Here is an 18,683-nt window from a genome sequence, read left to right on the forward strand (position 1 = left end):
TTCCTCCCCATTCTACTATAAATGGTTCTGCCATTCTGAATCCTCTGTAATACTTAACAGGCCTGTAATAATGACAAGTGAATTAAAAATATTTATTAGGCTGAAAAGGAAAAGACAAGTTTCTCTGCCAAACTGATTCCCTCCACCACAAAGTCTTGCTCTAGGTGCTGTTTCTTTTTCTGGTCCCATGAGGACCAGAAACTGGTTTTTTTTTAAAAAGGACAATCACTAGATGATTACAGATAAATAATTTTCTCCCACTCTTCATGGCAAGATAGTGCTCATCTGGTAGCCCTAATCTTCTTTTTTTCCCTTCACATTATCCTTGTCAAGAAAAGCAGAAGAAACAGAACTCTTTCCCCCAACATCAGATAGATTGTTTATCACCCAGAATGCACATGAACCTTGTGCATCGGTATTGATGAATATAAATGTACAGAAGGGGGTGGATTTGCAGTCTCAGCCACAGATTCCTGTCAAGTAAGTTCCACAAAGAGAGATCTTGTCTGTGGAAGCATTTATCTGCATGTTATGCAAATAGATGTATCCTTCCCGGCCTGTGAACTGACCTCTGTTTCTCAAGGGTATGGATTATACATAGGCAATCAACAGACATAGGCTATATGATGGTTGGACAAGGAAGGAGGGAGGGAGGGAAGGAGGGAGGGGTATGGATCATGCATACAGATTCTACAGACATAGGTTATATGATAGTGGATTAAGAAGGAAGGAAGGAAGGAAGGAAGGAAGGAAGGAAGGAAGGAAGGAAGGAAGGAAGAAAGGAAAGAAGGAAGGACGGAAGGGGTTTGGCTCATGCACAAGCAATCTATAGACATAAGTTATATGATGGTTGGACTAGGAAGGGAGGAAAGAAGGAAGGAAGGAAGGAAGGAAGGAAGGAAGGAAGGAAGGAAGGAAGGAAGGAAGGAAGGAAGGTAGGTAGGTAGGTTTGGCTCATGCACAAGCAATCTATAGACATAAGTTATATGATGGTTGGACTAGGAAGGGAGGAAGGAAGGAAGGAAGGAAGGAAGGAAGGAAGGAAGGAAGGAAAGAAGGAAGGAAGGAAGGAAGGAAGGAAGGAAGGAAGGAAGGGGTATGATTCATGCATAAGCAATCTACACACATAGTTATATGATGACTGGACTTTGAACAGATGGGGGTTAAGGAATGAGTCTGGGCAAAGCCTCAGTTTCCCCATCTTGCATAGGCTCATTTTATATACCATGCATATCTGCGCATGCTGAGCTGTGTATGTGTCTATTCTGCATGGTAAATCCTTCAGCCTTTTCTGCACATTAAATAATGTATATACACCATATTTAGCATCTGAAAACTCTTTAATCACAATGGCTATTATTTTTGAAATAGAGGCACAGAAATAATTCTAACATCTGGCAAAAGGGCAGTTCTTCATGCTCTTCAGACTTTATCATCCATTGCAGAAGCAAAACATTAGCCATATTCTTTGCATATGTTTAAGAAACCAACTACACATATTAAATAGTGTATACTATAGCTGTTCTCTTAATAGATGCTTTTGTGTTTGTTGCAATTGTTCCAAATTGTACTGTACACTGCCAAGAATTGTGAGAGATATGGGTGGCCTATACATGCAATAAGTAAATAAATTATTTTACAAATGTTACATATTACATGGATCAAACAAACAAAAAAACAAGGGCAGGATAAAATTTACTCCTTAACTCCTGAAGTTGAAGTTGCTTTTAATATAAATGCATATGTAAATACATGCCTACATAGCTCATTTGGAATATATTTATATTTATATATATAATTTGTCCCTTTATCCAGTTTAAATAAATCCTTTTGGAGCCTTAACAGATGCTTTTGGTGTTCCTCACTTTCAAATGCCACTCATTGTTTATCCTTTCCTTGATGAGCAGAGACTTACTTTCGGGGAATCTATACTGATTGTCTTCCAGCAATGCTTTTTCCTCAATGTGCTTACTTGCTTTTTCTTTGGTTGCTTGTTCATACCAGTTTGCCTAGATTTGGCATTATGCTGACTGTCTTATAATTAGATCGGTTGTTAACAGTTGGCATTAGAATGGCTATCTCCCAGTCCTCCTGCACTAGGGCCAATTGTAGACATCGGTTTGCTTGATCAGGCAGTCCACAATTGAGTGCTTTAAGAACTTTTGGTGGATGCCTTCAAGACCTGGAGACTTCAGAAGATGCAATTTTTCAAAATATCCTAGAATATCTTCCTCTTTCAGCTCAATATGCTTTAGTTGTCCCAACAACTCAATATAAGCTCAGCTACTCTCCTGTATCTTCTGCAATAAATAAAGATGCAAGAAAGTAATTTTGTTTCTCTGCAATTTCCATTTCCTCCCTGAGCATCCCTTTCACACTTTTCATGTCTTAACAGTCCAACTGTTCTCTTGTCCTCCCCTTTTTTTGCTTCAAATATATTTAGAATTTTTTTTCTTTCCTTAATGCTTTTTGACATAATGCTCTTCAACACACACACACACCCTCCTATTTTGCATTCTTTATGATCGCTTTACACTTTCTCCCAGACTTTGTGTGCTCCTTTTTGTTCTTCTTGTTAGGACAGATTTTCCATTTCCTGAGGGAAGCTTTTTTAACCTTTACAGCTTCCTGAATGTTACTAGAGAGCTTGGTGGCCTCTTCCTGGAGTTAGTTGAACCTTTATTACATGGTGGAATATATTCCAGTTGAACCTCATTGTAGTTTTACATAAACTTGTGACACAATGGAGAGGTTGGGCCTTCTTGTCTTTTCATTCCCTTTCACTAGTCCCCTCATTTTTGAGAGGCTCATCCCTTTGCTGTCAAATATGACTGGATTGTGGGTTCCCATTTCCATGGATGCTAGATATAACAGTTTGGTTAGTTTATGAGTGTGTGAACCCTAAAGGAGTTAGGTTATTTGATAACCAGGTTAAGTATGTTGTGTGTAAAATAAATGTGCTTTAACTCTTTGAGTCATGCTGTGGTCCCTAACTAGTTTTCTTTTTTACACGCCAAAAGAAAAGTTATTCACATAAATTGACCACTTTTTAAAAATGTAAACCAAAGACATGGGGTCAGGACCATTTGAACTGTAGTCACTGTGGGAGGTAAAGAATTAAAGACATCTTACTTCTATGTTAGGATCTCAATCTGGTTCCAATCCTCTGCATGTCCTTTTTCCAATGAAATATGGTTGGGAATAATATTGTAAGTAATTCGACCCATACAGACAGTTAGATTAAGAATGAGGGGGTTGCATCTGTGGGTTTGTTTGGTTTGCATTTTGCAGCATCTCTAAATGGTCATTAAAAGTTTTCAAGTGTCACCAGTGCCTCTGCAGAGACTCACTGGGTAGTATCTGTTTGACCTTCTGATCACAGGTCAACCTCTGTATTTTCTTTCAGAGTCCAAAGAACAGTTCCCACAAAATAACAGATGAAGCAGCAATTCTGTGTCTGGACTGAATCACTCTCGGACTTTAGAGGAGGAATGTAATATAATCCAATACGCCTCTATATCGTCAGTAGTCCTTCATCATCATCTCACACACAGAGAAATGTAATTGATTGAGATAAAAGATTTGTGTGGCCATCCTTATTATGTAAAATAATTGTGGATGGCTAACAGCAATCAAACAAAAGACTAAAAATTACTTGACCCAGCGGAGGTTGCCCTCTCTTTTCTGCATTTACTTTCTCTTCTTCCCTTTTTGAGAACTAGAACTATGTATATATCCTGTGAGAATATATGAGTATAGAAGCAAAGAATCATATCTACCTGGAAAAAGCAAATTGTCCTGAGGGCTATTCCTCAATAAACCAAGGAGTTGCCAAGCCACATTCCTAACCTCAAATATATATTTCCCTCCCAGAAGTAATATTCATATTGCCAAGGGAAAATAATTATTTGGCTGTCATTATCAGCCAGAGCTCAGATTGTGGGATGGTTGGATGTCTCTATCCTAGCATGGAGACCAATTAAAGAAGTTCATCCCAGTTCCAAAATCTGTTAAAAACTCACCTCCCTGTTCTGGCACTGTCAAATGGAGTTTCCTCCTCTGTTTTACCCTCTACTCCTTTTTGCTTGTTATCTACAAAACTGGTTATATAAATTTGAGAATGGTTTCCATCTCTCGTTAGACTTGTATACCTCAACCTTCCCCCACCCCCCAAAAAAAACCTGATTGTGTCCTTCAGATGTGGTATATGATAACCTTAATTTCATCACAATGTAGTCTGACATACCTGCAAGGCACCAGGTTGTGTAATGCTGATGTGTGGTATTCCTCAGCCTACTTAATAAAAATAATTATATAATGATTCCAGTTGGTTTCAACCTCTGCAATGGCCTTGTCTATATTGTGAAACACTTTCTTTTACATAAGTGTTTAATATTTTGAAGCCTTTCAAATATTTTCTAAAATAATTTCCTTTTATCATTTCACAACATGGCATCTGGACACCATTTCTTAATCATTTCTGATTATCTTTTTTTAAAAAGTGCCTGAAGAGTGAAGAGGCATTAAATCAGTGTGTGTTTGTGTCTGCATACATACGTGTGTATGAGTACTATAGACAACATCTAGAAAATGGTGTTTTATGAAGAAATATATTTATTCATTGATAAAGCAACTGGTTTCATTATTCAAGCATAATATTCATAAATCCTCAGATCCCTATAGTCAGGATAAAACACTCTTGACTGACGTTTTAAAACAGGCAGATTGCTCCAGAAATTATCCTGCATTGTCCTCAACTAGGGAAGACAGTGGAGAACTGTTACTAGTGCTTCTCTCTCATTCCTTCATCCTCAGACTGAATAATGCATGTGTAGTCTGTGCATGTAGTGGATTCACCAGCTGAAGGGGAGGGGAACTCTTTAGGGAGGCTAAAGAGACATTCCAGCATGGAGTCAATTCAGGAAGGAAAACTATGAGGTCAAAGCCTGAAGTCTATATCTGCTGTTTCCCAAGGGAAGACAGGCAGTCTGGTGAAATTCTTGTAATATAGGTGATCAACAATAAAATACTGTATTTCCACAGTAAGTAAGACCTAACCAGAAAATAAGCCCCAGCATGATTTTTCAGATGCTTGTAATATAAGTCCTACTATAAAATTAAGCCCCAGTGAAGACGGGGCTACAGTACTACATTTAGTAACATATTTTCCTAAAAAGAAGACCTAACTGGAAAATAAGAACTAATATGGTCTTTTGGAACAAACATTAATATAACACCATATCTTATTTTCAGGGAAATATGGTGTCTACTTGGGCCCATCCACAGAGTGGTTCTTCTTGCTTGTGCATAATATTGTAGGGGGGAAGCCCTTCTCTGCACAGAAGATGAAGGTTATCTGGGCTGATCCTACTCTTGAGCCTACAATCTTGGTATCAGCCAATTCCAGTTCCTCATCCCTGGTCTCTGGAAGCATGTATTTAGAGGACTGCTTAAGCCAGTTCTTGTCTTATTATCCTGCTGATTCACTCTTTTGTTATTGTAATTCAGATGATGACTATAATTGTCTCCACACTCCTCAAAAACCATACATGCACTCAACTTTCTAAAAGCATTCAAAGGATATTGACTGACCTCGGAGGTGGGGTTTCTAACATGAGCTATACACATCTTTTAATTACTTCTGGTAATATTGGTTGGATGAAAGCCTATTCTTAGCATTGATACATGTAAATTGCAATTATAATGATTTATTAAAAGCATATCTTCTGGAGTAGTTTAGTGGAGACTTGCTTGATCTGTAATTTCTAGGTTCATAATGAAATGTTCTATTAACAAACAAATGACCCAAACAAACATTAGGGCTTGTCGTTACAAGATGATTGGAGTACTTGCTTAACAAATTATTGCATCTGCAAGACAGAATTTTAAAGATCGTATGTATGTATGTATGTATGTACGTACGTACTATATGTGTGTGTCAGTGGTGGGTAGCAAATCCCGTTCCAACTGGTACAATCGGAATGGGGCCGGTGGCGTCCTCATGAACGTGCGAAGCCTGCACATGCGTCTTAGCATCTCCATGATGCCCTGCGATGCTCCAGCTGCTCTGCGGAGCATCGCAAAGGCGCTGTATGCAACATGCACCTGCACAGAAGCACAGAAGCCTTTAAACACCGGTAAGAAGCTCAGTCGGCAGGTGGGCCCTTCAGAGCACCGTACTCGAACTGTATCTGGTGCTCCAGGCTGGCTCTGGTGAAGTCTCACTCGCCTTCTTCAGGCTGGTGTTTTGGGCTTAAACCATGGTTGGAGCTGCCGTCTTTCTATAAATCTTGGTGGGAGGGGTGTGGAGTGCTGGCATTGCTTCAGTAAGTGGATTGATTGGCCGTGTGGTTGTATCATGATTGGTAGATTGGTGCTGATTGGTGCTGACTGTGTGTCCGTTGTTGTTTTGTGTTGTAACGGCCTGGGTGGTGGGTGGGGCTTGTTTGTTGACTAGGGCTGGTTTCCAGATGTCTGGTAGGGGGAGTATTGTCACGTTTATTCATGTTGTGGGGGTATTTCTCTATTTCGATAGCTTCCATAATTATTCTCTTGTTAAAGTGTTCGGTTTTGGAGATTAATTTGGTTCCTTCAAAATTAATTTCATGACCTGTAGCTTTAAGGTGCTGGAAAAGGGAGGAAGTTTTTTTTCTTTTTTTCTAATTGCATTTTTGTGTTCTGCGATGCGCACATTTATTGTCCTGTTTGTTTGTCCTATATATGTTGCAGGGCAGATTTTGCATGGTATTTCGTAGACTCCTTTTATAGACAAAACTTCAATCCTCTTCAAGTCCCTCTGGCAGAAGTCAAGATGAAACACCATCATGTTGGATAGCTGCAATCCTATAGCTGCATGTGCTAAACCAACCTCATTTTCTATGCAGAAATCTCAGAAAGGGAGATATTCATGCTGTGTCAGGGCACCAGAGCTACTTAGCACAGACCCAATCCCCACATTCATTTTAACTAATAGCTGAAGAGAGCTTTTGTCATTCTTTCATCCAAGAAGGCGATGAAACCTTCTCACTTATGAGCGTCACTTGTTACGTGCGTCACTTGTGGGGTGCCCCAGGGGTCGGTTCTCTCACCCCTCCTGTTCAACATATACATGAAACCGCTGGGCGAGATCATCCATGGTTTTGGGGTACGGTATCATCAATATGCTGATGATACCCAACTTTTCATCTCTACCCCAAACCACCCAAATGATGCCCTCAATGTGATGTCCCGATGCCTGGAGGCTGTGCGGATCTGGATGGGGAGGAACAGACTCAAGCTCAATCCCTCCAAGACTGCGTGGCTGTGGTTCCCGGCATCCCGATTTGTACATCTTGTTCCATCTTTGATGATAGGGGGAGAAATTTTAGCCCCCTCAGAGAAAGCTCGCAATCTGGGAGTCCTCCTGGATACGCGGCTTAGTTTAGAAGAACACCTGACAGCCGTGACCAGGGGGGCCTTTTACCAGGTTCGCCTGGTACGCCAGTTGCACCCCTTCCTGGATCGGGATGCTCTGTGCACAGTCACTCATGCCCTCGTCCTTTCTCACCTGGACTACTGCAATGCTCTCTACATGGGGCTGCCCTTGAAGAGCACCCGGAGGCTTCAGCTGGTCCAGAATGCGGCCGCGTGGGTTGTCATGGGGGTACCTAGGTGCTCCCATGTCACACCCCTTTTAGGCGGCCTGCACTGGTTGCCGGTTGTTTTCCGGGTGCGATTCAAGGTATTAATAATGACCTTTAAAGCGCTCCATGGCTTAGGCCCAGGGTACCTGCGAGACCACCTACTGCCACCAGTAGCCTCCCACCGTCCAGTACGATCCCTCAGAGTTGGCCTCCGTCGGCCAAGCAGTGTCGGCTGGTGACCCCCAGGGGGAGAGCCTTCTCTGTGGGAGCGCCTTCCCTCTGGAATGAGCTGCCCCCGGAGCTCCGCATAATCCCTGACCTCCGGTCCTTCCGACGCGCACTAAAAAGTTGGCTTTTCCAGCAAGCCGGCCTGGCCTGTTAATGTTAATGTTAATTTTAATTTATTTTAAATGTACTGTTTCTTTTTTTAAAAAAAAATTGGTTTGGTCTTTTTGGAATTGGGTTTAATCTTTTTTTAACTTTTGTGATGTGTGTTTTTAATGTTGTACGCCGCCCTGAGTCCTTTGGAGAAGGGCGGCATATAAATCCAAATAAACCTAAACCTAAACCTAAACCTACACAGCTGTCCACCAGGACCTCCTAACTCCTAGGACTGCGTCAAGCAGGATAGACCAACACTGCTTATGGCGGTATCTTTTTCTCCTTGTTACAATTGACATCTCTTTGTCCTTCATTCCTGTCCATGCCTTGACAGCATTCATCTGTCAGCTATTCCCCATGCCTCCTCCTTCCTCTGCATGCCTTTCCTTAATGTTCTCCCACCCTCTGTAGATCTTCCTGTCTTCAGGGGAGTCCTAATCAAGCTCAACTGGGGGAAGTGGACTCCTGATTAGAGTTACAGCTTCAGTCCATGTATGTGGTCAATTTGTTATCTCAAAGGAAAGAAACGCATTTCCCATCTACTGTAGTTTCCTCTCTCCCATCCAACCTTCTGGCTGGGCAGCCTTGGTTTGGCCTCCCTCCCATGATCCCTGCACGCAGCTACTGTGACTTTAGTTTTTATGTACACAGAGAAATGCAGAGCACCTCGGAGCTGCAAATATTTCTATACAAAGGATCTTATTTTGCCTTGCAAATAACAAATTGTAGCCAGACAGCCAGACTGGAACTGTATAGCTGCAAAGGTAACAGGAGTTGTATGGGAAAGGTGATTTTTGTCTTTTCCTGTTCCATTACAACAACATAGAGATGACATTGAAATGAGCACAAGGAAGCCAAGTTGGATGCCTTTGCCTTTAAGTGTGAATATTTGAAATACAGGGTGGAGGTTTCTTTGACATCACAATGGCTACTCATCTGTTTTGTGCCACCAGGTTTCCTCCTCCTCCCTTCCTCCTCCACCTCCTTTCTTATATCACTGTTAAATTCTGTATTTTGTTTTGTTGTTTGTATTAGCCTCTTGTAATGATTTTCTGGTTATTTTTATATGGATTCATTTCTTGTAATTGTTTTTATGTTACTTTTATGGGCAGCCCAGAGTCATTGGAATCTAGCAGCATTCAAAGACAATGAACAAATAAACAAATATATTGAGGTTAAGTGAAATCTAAAGCAGTGAAATCTAAAGCAGCATCGTGTTTCTCAGTTTTTGGCAAATTCCTTTGGGCATGCAGATTTTCTTTTGTGAATAAATTATATAAGCACGTAGCAGTCAGTACTGAAACTATCTGTGTTAGTTTGGTTTTTAAACATTTGGATATTGTAGATATTATATTGCAGTTATTTGATTACCACACCATTCTATTCCCTTGAATACTAACAATTCTTATCAGCTCCTGCCAGATCTTTCTGAAATCAAATAACTGCAGAACGTTGAAAAACTTAGAGATAGGCTAGCTTTCCTTAAAAATGTTTTTGAGAGATGAAGCCAAGAAAAAAAGGACCTTATTTGACAAGATGAGACCATTTGACTGGGATGGCATAAGGTTCCTGCCTTGAGCAGAGGTTGGACTAGAAGACTCCAAGGTCCCTTCTGGCCCTATGACTCTATGATTGGGAGTAGACTGATTTTTGAAGGCAGAGTACAGTTAAAGTGAGGGCCAAGAAAAAGGCAGCCTGTGATGGTGGAAAGAAGTAAGGGGGAGAAGGAAAAATTGTAGCTCATAGGAAATGGAAATGCTAAAGAAAAATGTATCTGAGAGATTAGAGATTGTTCAAATTGCTGTGGGATGAAGGGGAGAGGGAATAGCTTTCTCTAAGAGCAAGTCCTTCTATTGGAGATATATCCACACTTCTTTCCAAATCATCAATTCACAGTTTGATCTTGGATATATACAAGTAGTCCTGGACCTACGTCCACAATTGAGCCCAACATTTCTGTTGCTAAATGAGACATTTGTTAAGTGAGTTTTCTTGCTACAGTTGTTAAATCAATCACTGCAGCTGTTCAGTTAATAACATGTTTTTAAGTGACTCTAACTTCCCCGTTGACTTTACTTGTCAGAATGTTGCAAAAGACGATCACATGACCCTGGGACACTGCAACCGTCATAAAGATGGACCAGTATCCATGCATCTGAATTTTGATCATATGACCGTGATCAAAATGGTCAAAAATATGCAACGGTAATAAGTATGAAAAATGGTTATGAGTCATTTTTTTCAGTGCTGATGTAACTTTGAATGGTCACTAAACACACTGTTGAAGGTCGAGGACTATCTGCCCAATCTCCAGAAATTAATTTTTGCTTAAGCCCTCAGATATGCTGGACACTGTCCCATCCTGAAAAGGGACGTGGTGGTTCAGTGGCTAAGACACTGAGCTTGTCAGTCAGAAAGCTCGGCCGTTCAGTGGTTCAAATCCCTAGTACTGCATAACAGAGTGAGCTCCTGTTACTTGTCTCAGCTTCTACCAATCTAGCAATTCGAAAGCTTGTAAATATGCAAATAGAGAAATAGGGACCACCTTTGGTGGGAAGGTAACAGCATTGCATGCGCCTTTGGCATTTAGTCATGCCAGCCACATGACCACGGAGACATCTTTGGACAGCGCTGGTTCTTCGGCTTAGAATGAGATGAACAGTGCCCCCTAGAGTCAGGAACAACCGGCACATATGTGCAAGGGGAACCTTTACCTTTACCTAATTCCCACCCTTTCCAGCTGCATGGATTCTATCTATCTAATTCTTTCTGACTATTCTCCCCATACTCCCAATGTCTTTTGTGTCTCTCCCTTAGTTTCTAATCCCTCCAGGCAGTTCCTGCGCTATTCCCAAAGGGGAGGGGGATTATCTTGTGTTTTGGTGCCTTGGGTCAACTCATCTCTGTCTAGCACTTCCCTTTTATGGCTTTGGCTTCTCAGCATGAGACTTCACTGGGAGGCCTCTCTAGGCCAGTTCCCCTCCTTAGGAACAAGTTGCCATTAAGCATGGGTGTACCTTTGAGGTGGTAAAATACAGTACGGAATCACTCTGACGGCATTTCATTTCAATTAAATTAAATTCAGTCAGCCAGATTAGAAAGGAAGAGACAAGAAAAGCCGATCCCCATCCCACACAGACGCATAAGCCAGCGCAGCTCCTGCTGACAGGAACACTGGGAAGCGGTTATTGAATATAAACACGCTGTGTAATTTACATGTTAATTATGTTGAATGTGCTACAAGGCCATAATTAGAAACTAATTGGGTGAGAGCACATGTAATTGGTTTTGCTGGCGTAGCGGACATCCTCCTGATGCACCTGGGAAGGCTTTCTCATCCAGAGGATTAACTTTTGTTGATTGCAGTGACAACTACTGGTGCTCAAGCTCCTTTAAAAACAAAAGAACATACACCAGGGATATGGGGGGGGGAATCATTTTATCGGTATACATTAAATGCGTATATTTAAAACCTTTCCGTAGGATGCTGTCTTCCAGATGGATCTCCCTGTGGGAATTAAAACTATCTACTTCTTTTCTAAATCCAGAAGTGTAAGTTTTGTTGGCTAAAAGCCAAGGCAAAATAGTTCCGAAAATGTTTAGTGTTAAGGAGTTCAGAAGAGAGACATCTTCTCTTTCACAATGGCTGGATTTCTAACGATCAATTTCAGAGTGACTGGATTGAGAAAAAGGGGCTACTGATTATTTGTATACTTTAACTTATTCAGGGATATGCCATTTTCAATTTCTCCATTGCTTAGCAGCAAGGCTGGGCTAAAAATACATTTAACACTGGGAACTAATTGATATTCACTAAAATGCCATCCATGTGGGAGGTATAATGCAGGACAGAGAAAGGGCACTGGGATTTGCAATCTGTCTCAAATGGACAAAACAAAGATTGGGGGGAATGTCAAATGAATTGCTAAAATGGCATAAAAGATAATTCTGTGCCCGCCTAAAATATTTGAACATTCTAAGCCATAGGAAAACAAGGAATGCCTCAGGGCCTTTTGCTGTATGTCAGGCATTCAGGGCACATACACAGTGAATTCTATCCAGAAGAAGACTTGGCACTATCTAAAACATTGTCATTCCAAATCACAATTATGCACTAGTCCAGGATTCATGACGTCCAGCTGGCCATACAAGCAGGGAAGCTTTTTCCAGCAAAATGAACTTAGACATGTAATTTGCACGACAGCAAGATGGCTTAACCTGTCAGGAGCTCTTCAAATGTCATGCTAGAGAAGGGGGCCCAGTGAAAACATACATATGTGTAGATTTTTTTTTTTTTTACAAAATCTGGTTCTCTAGATCATTTTGTTCAAATGGAACATGTTTAAAGAAATAAATTATGTTCACTGATTAAAATTATAGTCATGGTATGCTATTCTATCGGCACTGAATACAATGGGAAAGAAGCAGGAGAAATAGACAACTAATAGGATGTGAATGGTATTGGTAGAGGGATGGAAGAATTAGATAACTGATCTGTGTGTGTACAACAAAGATAACCAAATCAGTTAAATATTATTGGCTCAATTTGTAGAACATGATAAACTTGCTTAGCATTCGTCATGGTTAGGTTTGTGGTGTTGCACAATCAGTAATCCAGTGCAGGGTTAATTGATTATTGCCTTAAAGTGACAATTCCTTCAGTCCACTACAAATAATCATTTAACCAAGGGCAATCAATTTTAAGAACCAGCTAATTGGCCCACTATTAATGCTTCTTAATTGGCTGTTATGGAGAGAAATTCAGATAGCAATCAAGGAAATGTAGGTGCTACCTGAAAACAACCATAGAATAACAAAGCTGGAAGATAAATGATATATAATTACAAGTCACACTAGAAAGGAACCAGCTTTGATTTCACTGCTGTTTCATAAACTGGTAAGTGGAGTCACCAAAAACAGAAGTCTTTAAAGTTTTAGAACAGGAGTGGGTTCCTGCCAGTTCTAACCTCTTCTATAGAAGAGGTCCACAAATCTACCGTGCTGTTTAGAACCGGTTCCAGCTCCCTCCCCCCGCCCGTCCCCACGACGCTTGCCCCGCCCGCCGCCTCTAAGAGTCCTATCTAAACCCTGAAAGTCTTAAAGCTGTCAGGTTTGAACACCCCTGGGGTTTTTTTTCTAAAGGGTTGGGGGTGCAAGGGTCTTGTAACTTGACAGCTTTAAGACTTGCGTGCTTCAAATGCCAGAGTTTCTGAGCCAACATTTTGGTTGCTAAACAAGAGCGTTGTTAAGTGAGTTTCACCACATTTTACAAGTTGGCCATGCCCACCCAGTCACATGACTGTCAGCCACTCTCACTCAGTCACATGGCCAGCAAGCCACTCCTACAAAGCAGGCCACACCTACAGAAGAGATTCTAAAAAATTTTGAAACCCACCACTGAACTGGTATATAATAGGTTCTGCTTTATGAAGCCTATAATATAAGTTTGCAGAATGTAAAAAACAGTGATTAAATTATTTTGGTCTTAGGCTGCAGATTTGGTTTAATTATAAAACTGGGCTCTAGGTGGGGAAAAAAACAACATTTAGGGCATTTAGTTAATGTACGTATCCCAATTGAAGCACTCTTGTTTTTTGCTGTGTTCTTAGCATTAATATTTTTTGGCCAATCTCAACTCATTTAGAAACTTTTTGTTGCAATCTTTACAATGTTGAGTGACATGTATATATTCTTCTTTGGGAATCTTTTCCTTTTTATTCCTACTATATTGTATTCTTTAAAAATGTCATTAAAGTGGTTCTGTTGGCTTCTGATGCTTTCCCATTTTCTTTCTCATTGGAATTGTTTGTAATCATACTTTTAATATTGCCTTTTGGGGGGAATTCCTATTGTCACGATTGCTTCTCCCATTTCCCTTTTGCCAAGTAATCCTCATTATCATCACTGTATTAAAACCCAATATTTTGAAGTCCAAGATTTGCTTAACTAAGAGAAGAACCACCATTGCCCATTTAGTACCACCATTGTTCCTGTTACTTACATTTCCTCAACTAAAACTTCCCTCTTGGCTAATTCCAAATAACTGATCCTTCATCTTCTGAAAGAGAAAGTTGTCAGCACCACATAATCAGGAATTTACTGAAAGGACTAAGCTTGGCAGAATTTGTCTCCCAACAGATGTAACAGTGCTTTCAATAAAGCCCCCCTAGGGACCAGTCTACTTCATGCTTCTTTGAATGATCTGTAATTTGCTTTTGGAAAGCATCATCCATATCTACTCTTTCACTGGGTGGGTGATAGTAGACACAAAGAACAGTATTATTTTCATTTGTTTCTCTATTATTTTAAACCAGATGCTGTCTACTGTATCAGTAAATTCATTCATTTGGATTTTCGAGCAGGCGATAACACCTTTACATCATCACCAAGTTCATTCACTTGGATACAATGCCTTTCTACGGTTTCTAGAATTTTAACAAATGGTATCCTTTAAATTCTATAATCATGAGAGCCATTCCACCACAACTTGATTAATTAAAAGTATTTGCATTCCTATACATTCACTGAAAATTTTTAATAAGCCTTACTCACTGAGCTCACTTTTTCTAAAGTCCTGATAGTCTTTTTAATTTCAGGCTTTCTATAGCTACTGCCTATAATTTTAGCTGAAACCCATCCCGATCAAACTTGCTATGTTTTGTTTTAACATATTTTTCCAGTCCTTGTGATATGCATTTTGTATTAATAGCCCATCTTCCAGAAAATTCAGACTTTAGTCTCAGAAACCAAATCTTTCCCATAGACACTATTTGTATACTCAGCCATTCATCTGTAGCATTCAATTTTCCCTTTCTGGATCTCTTCCAGACTGCAAGGATGGATGAAAAACACCATACGAGCTACTGGAGTCTCGGGTTTGCTTCCTAGGTCCCAAAGTCAAAAGTGATATGATTGCAGCTGTCCTCACATGATTTAGTAGGAAAGAGTAATTGTCCACTTGACAATTGTCAACTGAATTGAATGGGCTGTCTAAGTTGTTTTATCACTTTTTTCATTTTTTGCTTCTGGCAAATGACATACATCATGAAATTATCAGATAGTTTCATTTCCAGATAGAAGTGTCTCAGGCTGCACAGTTCTTTGGTTTGTCTTATTGCCGAACACAACATTGCTTTGGGATCCACTGTTTTTTTTCTCCTGTTTGCTGTATCATCTTTTTTCCCCCTCCTGTGAAGCTCAAAGTCTCTTTCCTCTGCAAGGGCTCAAAAGCTTTTTCCTTGTGATAGCAGTGCAATATATCCTCCCCATCTCTTGCTTAATCTAGTCCCCTGGGGTTGGGACTGTGTTTACCTTCATCTGCCACTATTTGTTGTAGAACTTCCTTTCTTTGATCGGATTTCATCTGCTAGAAATATAGGCCAGGTGGTTCTTAGTCTAGGATTTACCTCTCTATGACTGCATATTTCTGTCCATTGTTCTTCATGTTGGTTGCTTAAGGTATCAGCAATCAAGACTTTTATTTTATTTTCTTGTCCCTTTCTCAGGTTCTTAGATTAGCCAACTACACGCTGTCAACTTAGAACATTTGTTAAGGATTTTCCTTTAAATTCTCCGGCTGAACTTCACCGGCAAACTCATGTTTGTTCTCCCTCTTCACTCATGTATTGTCACTCAACAGAAAATAAAATCTTATCTACTATCTAATGCTTCCATCAAATAAAAACAAATGTTATTTTACTCAAAACTTCCAGTAGATGCTACAACTTTTCATCATGCTGAATAGTGCAAAGGTCATTTCACTACGAAAATGCACTGGGACATGTGCACTTGTTTCAGGAAAAAGCAGTTTTGTATTTGTAAGACCCTAACAAATTCATATGCTGCTTTTGGCCCAGGACAAAGTTCTGAATGTTCATTGGTTGGACAGAGCCTGGGAGTTCCGGCATTATTTTCTATCCACAGCCAATTAAAAGAGGATTAGGCTGTCAGCCAGCCATGGCAATGAGTTTTCGTTGATCTCCTTCAATGTAGGGCTGCTGACTGTATAGCGAGATAAGATACTTTGCTAAAAATCAGTTTCCTTAATGAGTTGTTCTCTTATGAATAACTTGTTTCATTTGGAAACATGGGTGCTGTGGAGATAACAAGTCTCAGGATTTCTCACAAAGAAGAATTCCCAGAGAAAATAGAGAGGTCTTTCCCAATCCTTGGAGTCAAATAGCAAGAGAGCACTATGCAGAAGATCTAACTTTCTTAGAGGGCAAAGAGCATCCAGCACATGTCCTTCAGCAGATTCTGAATTCAGAAAGACTGGAGAAAAAATATTCACAACTGAAAACTTTGGATTACAGGGCATTGATTGGCACCATTTGCCCCAGCATGGTGAAAACTGGCTGGCAGAGAGTGAGTAACTTTGTAGATTCTGAATTAACAGTCACCACTCAGATTCTTAGCTAAGTTCAGAGGATTGATAGGCCAATTCATGAAAAAGAACGCTGTTCCACTTCTGAAATTGGGGATTCAATTCTGCTTTTAAAAAGATTTGAGTCTCTCCCCCCCCCCCCAAACCTGAAAAGGGAATTAATTTTTATTCCTGCTGGAAATTCGACTGGTCTACAATGAATTCTGTTCAATCCACTTGTTTCTGGTAAACGTGTTTGGATCATTTATATTATTTTCAGTAGGAGACAGAGAATATTATTCACTATAATGATAGGGGATGGATAATGTTTCATAGCAAATCAATGTTTGGTACCTGAAATGGCTAAATTGAGTTAAAAAGACAAATGTTGAGATTCCACAAATAAGGCCAAGATAAGATGAAAACCTCCCAAGCACCAGATTGTTTGGGTGTCTTTATACCGCTAAGGAAACTTGTGGAGACTATCAGAAACAGGTGCTGCATTTTTAAGAACATCCCATAGTATTGGAAAGACTCTCTTTATTTGACTACCTGTTCGCTATGGATGGATGGACTATGACAACAAAACTAGTGCATAGCACATTAGCTTAGACCTGATTTCATGTCACATTCCATTCGAACCTTTCCAAAGTTTTTGCATAAATGTTACCAGCTTTACACTCATTGCTCATTTATGGTGATAATACAATACAATACAATAGCAGAGTTGGAAGGGATCTTAGAGGTCTTCTAGTCCAACCCCCTGCCTAGGCAGGAAATCCTATTCAGTTTCAGACAAATGGCTATCCAACACCCTTCTTAAAGACTTCCAGTGTTGGGGCATTCACAACTTCTGGAGACAAGCTGTTCCACTAATTAATTATTCTAACTGTCAGGAAATTTCTCCTCAGTTCTAAGTTGCTTCTCTCTCCTTGATCAGTTTCTACCCATTGCTTCTTGTTCTACCCTCAGGTGCCTTGGATGATTCATCCCTTTGCTGCTTTCGGCTTTAGTAACACACTCATATTTTTTATACATCATTAGACCATTCCCTTACATGAGAGAGTCTGGCAGAGGGAGGGAGGTGGCAGCCACGGTTATTTTTACCTCTGAGCATGGATGTCAGGGCATTCTGAGTTCCACACAAAGCAATCCATGATGGAAAAAACTGTTGTACCTACTCATAATGATTTCCAAGTACTTTAAACATATTAGTTTTAAGACAGATAATGTTGAAACTGGTAAATTGAGGAATAATAAATTAGGAGAACTGAATCTAGAAATAAGTCTTGATCTTAGTCTTGAGACGGAGAGTTCAATGTCCATCCTGCAGCCTCACTTAATCTAGCAAATGGCAAGAAATTGCAAGTCGTGCTTTCCAAAGCAGGACTTGGCAAGAACCAGATAGTCTGTTTTTTGCCCTAAATGGCGTTCTCCCATGTGGCACAGTAAACTTAGATTAACAGCAAACTCTGTTAATTTAAAGTCATTTTGAGTGTACATTGAGTAGGGACATAAAAGAAATACGCACAGATCTTTATGGGAATTAATATATGGGATCAGTCAAAGTTGAATACATCGATCAAACAGCAGCACTGACCTTCCTCAGATCAAAAATTTCTCAATCAGATATATATTTTAGTGCCGCATATAAGAAATAATAATCTGAGGTTTTTTTTAAAAAATGCCATACATCAACCTCTGTATGTATTCTGTTGTCATCCATCATCCATGGTTCTTGTTTCCTGTCAGCCTTGTGAGCTAGTCCAGACAAGAAACACACCCAAGAGTACTAGCTAAAACTTTATTGTAAGCTTACATTAACAGAATCTTGCAAGTCTGAAAATACGTATGTCCCCCTCACCTTTACAATCGAAAAAACTAGAGAGGGTCTCTTTTGAGATGTTTGTTCTGTCCCCATTCCTTTTGCAGACTCAGCTACCTCTTATCTCGCCATTGTCTATTGTGGGACTCTTCTTCCTGTCTCCCAAGGCCATTCTTCCATACCATTCTCTCTTTCCCAGCCAGCCAGCACAGGGCAGTCTCTCCTGTCACATCCCCCAGTTCATCTTGCCTGGTCTTAGAGGTTCCAGGTGAGTGCAAATTGCCATAGAGGAAATATCAACACAGTTAGGCATTCAAGTTTGAAAGTTATCCTCCTCTGAAACAAACCCCATAATTTTAGAAAATAAACAAGTGGAGATTAGACAAAACAAATCAACAAGGGCAAAACATGTTAATTGATCTTTAAATGGTGGCTGAGAAGAGGATTTCATCTCACAATATCTTGTGGCAGCTGCGACTTCTCTTTAGCTGAG

At 40.2% G+C, this 18,683-nt stretch overlaps 1 protein-coding gene and 1 long non-coding RNA gene across 6 annotated transcripts in view; both read left to right on the forward strand.

Annotated features, from left to right (window-relative positions):
• Window positions 1-18,683, forward strand: part of LOC309383848 — a 498,138-nt gene that overhangs the window by 184,876 nt on the left and 294,579 nt on the right. The gene's annotated exons all lie outside the window — the stretch shown is intronic.
• The window catches only part of SEMA3F (semaphorin 3F), a 154,558-nt gene that overhangs the window by 43,664 nt on the left and 92,211 nt on the right, over window positions 1-18,683 (forward strand). The window contains exon 1 of one of the 5 annotated variants that reach the window (XM_081935095.1): window positions 3,534-3,560. The exons of 3 other annotated variants lie outside the window; for them this stretch is intronic. The gene's annotated coding sequence lies outside the window, so the exon portion shown is untranslated. Of the gene's footprint in view, window positions 1-3,533; window positions 3,561-8,748; window positions 8,768-18,683 lie in introns of those variants that run through there. One more of the 5 variants, XM_081935097.1, reaches the window with a different exon arrangement.

The sequence above is a fragment of the Natrix helvetica genome (assembly GCF_964273705.1).
Source record: "Natrix helvetica genome assembly, chromosome: 1".
Taxonomy (NCBI): domain Eukaryota; kingdom Metazoa; phylum Chordata; class Lepidosauria; order Squamata; family Natricidae; genus Natrix; species Natrix helvetica.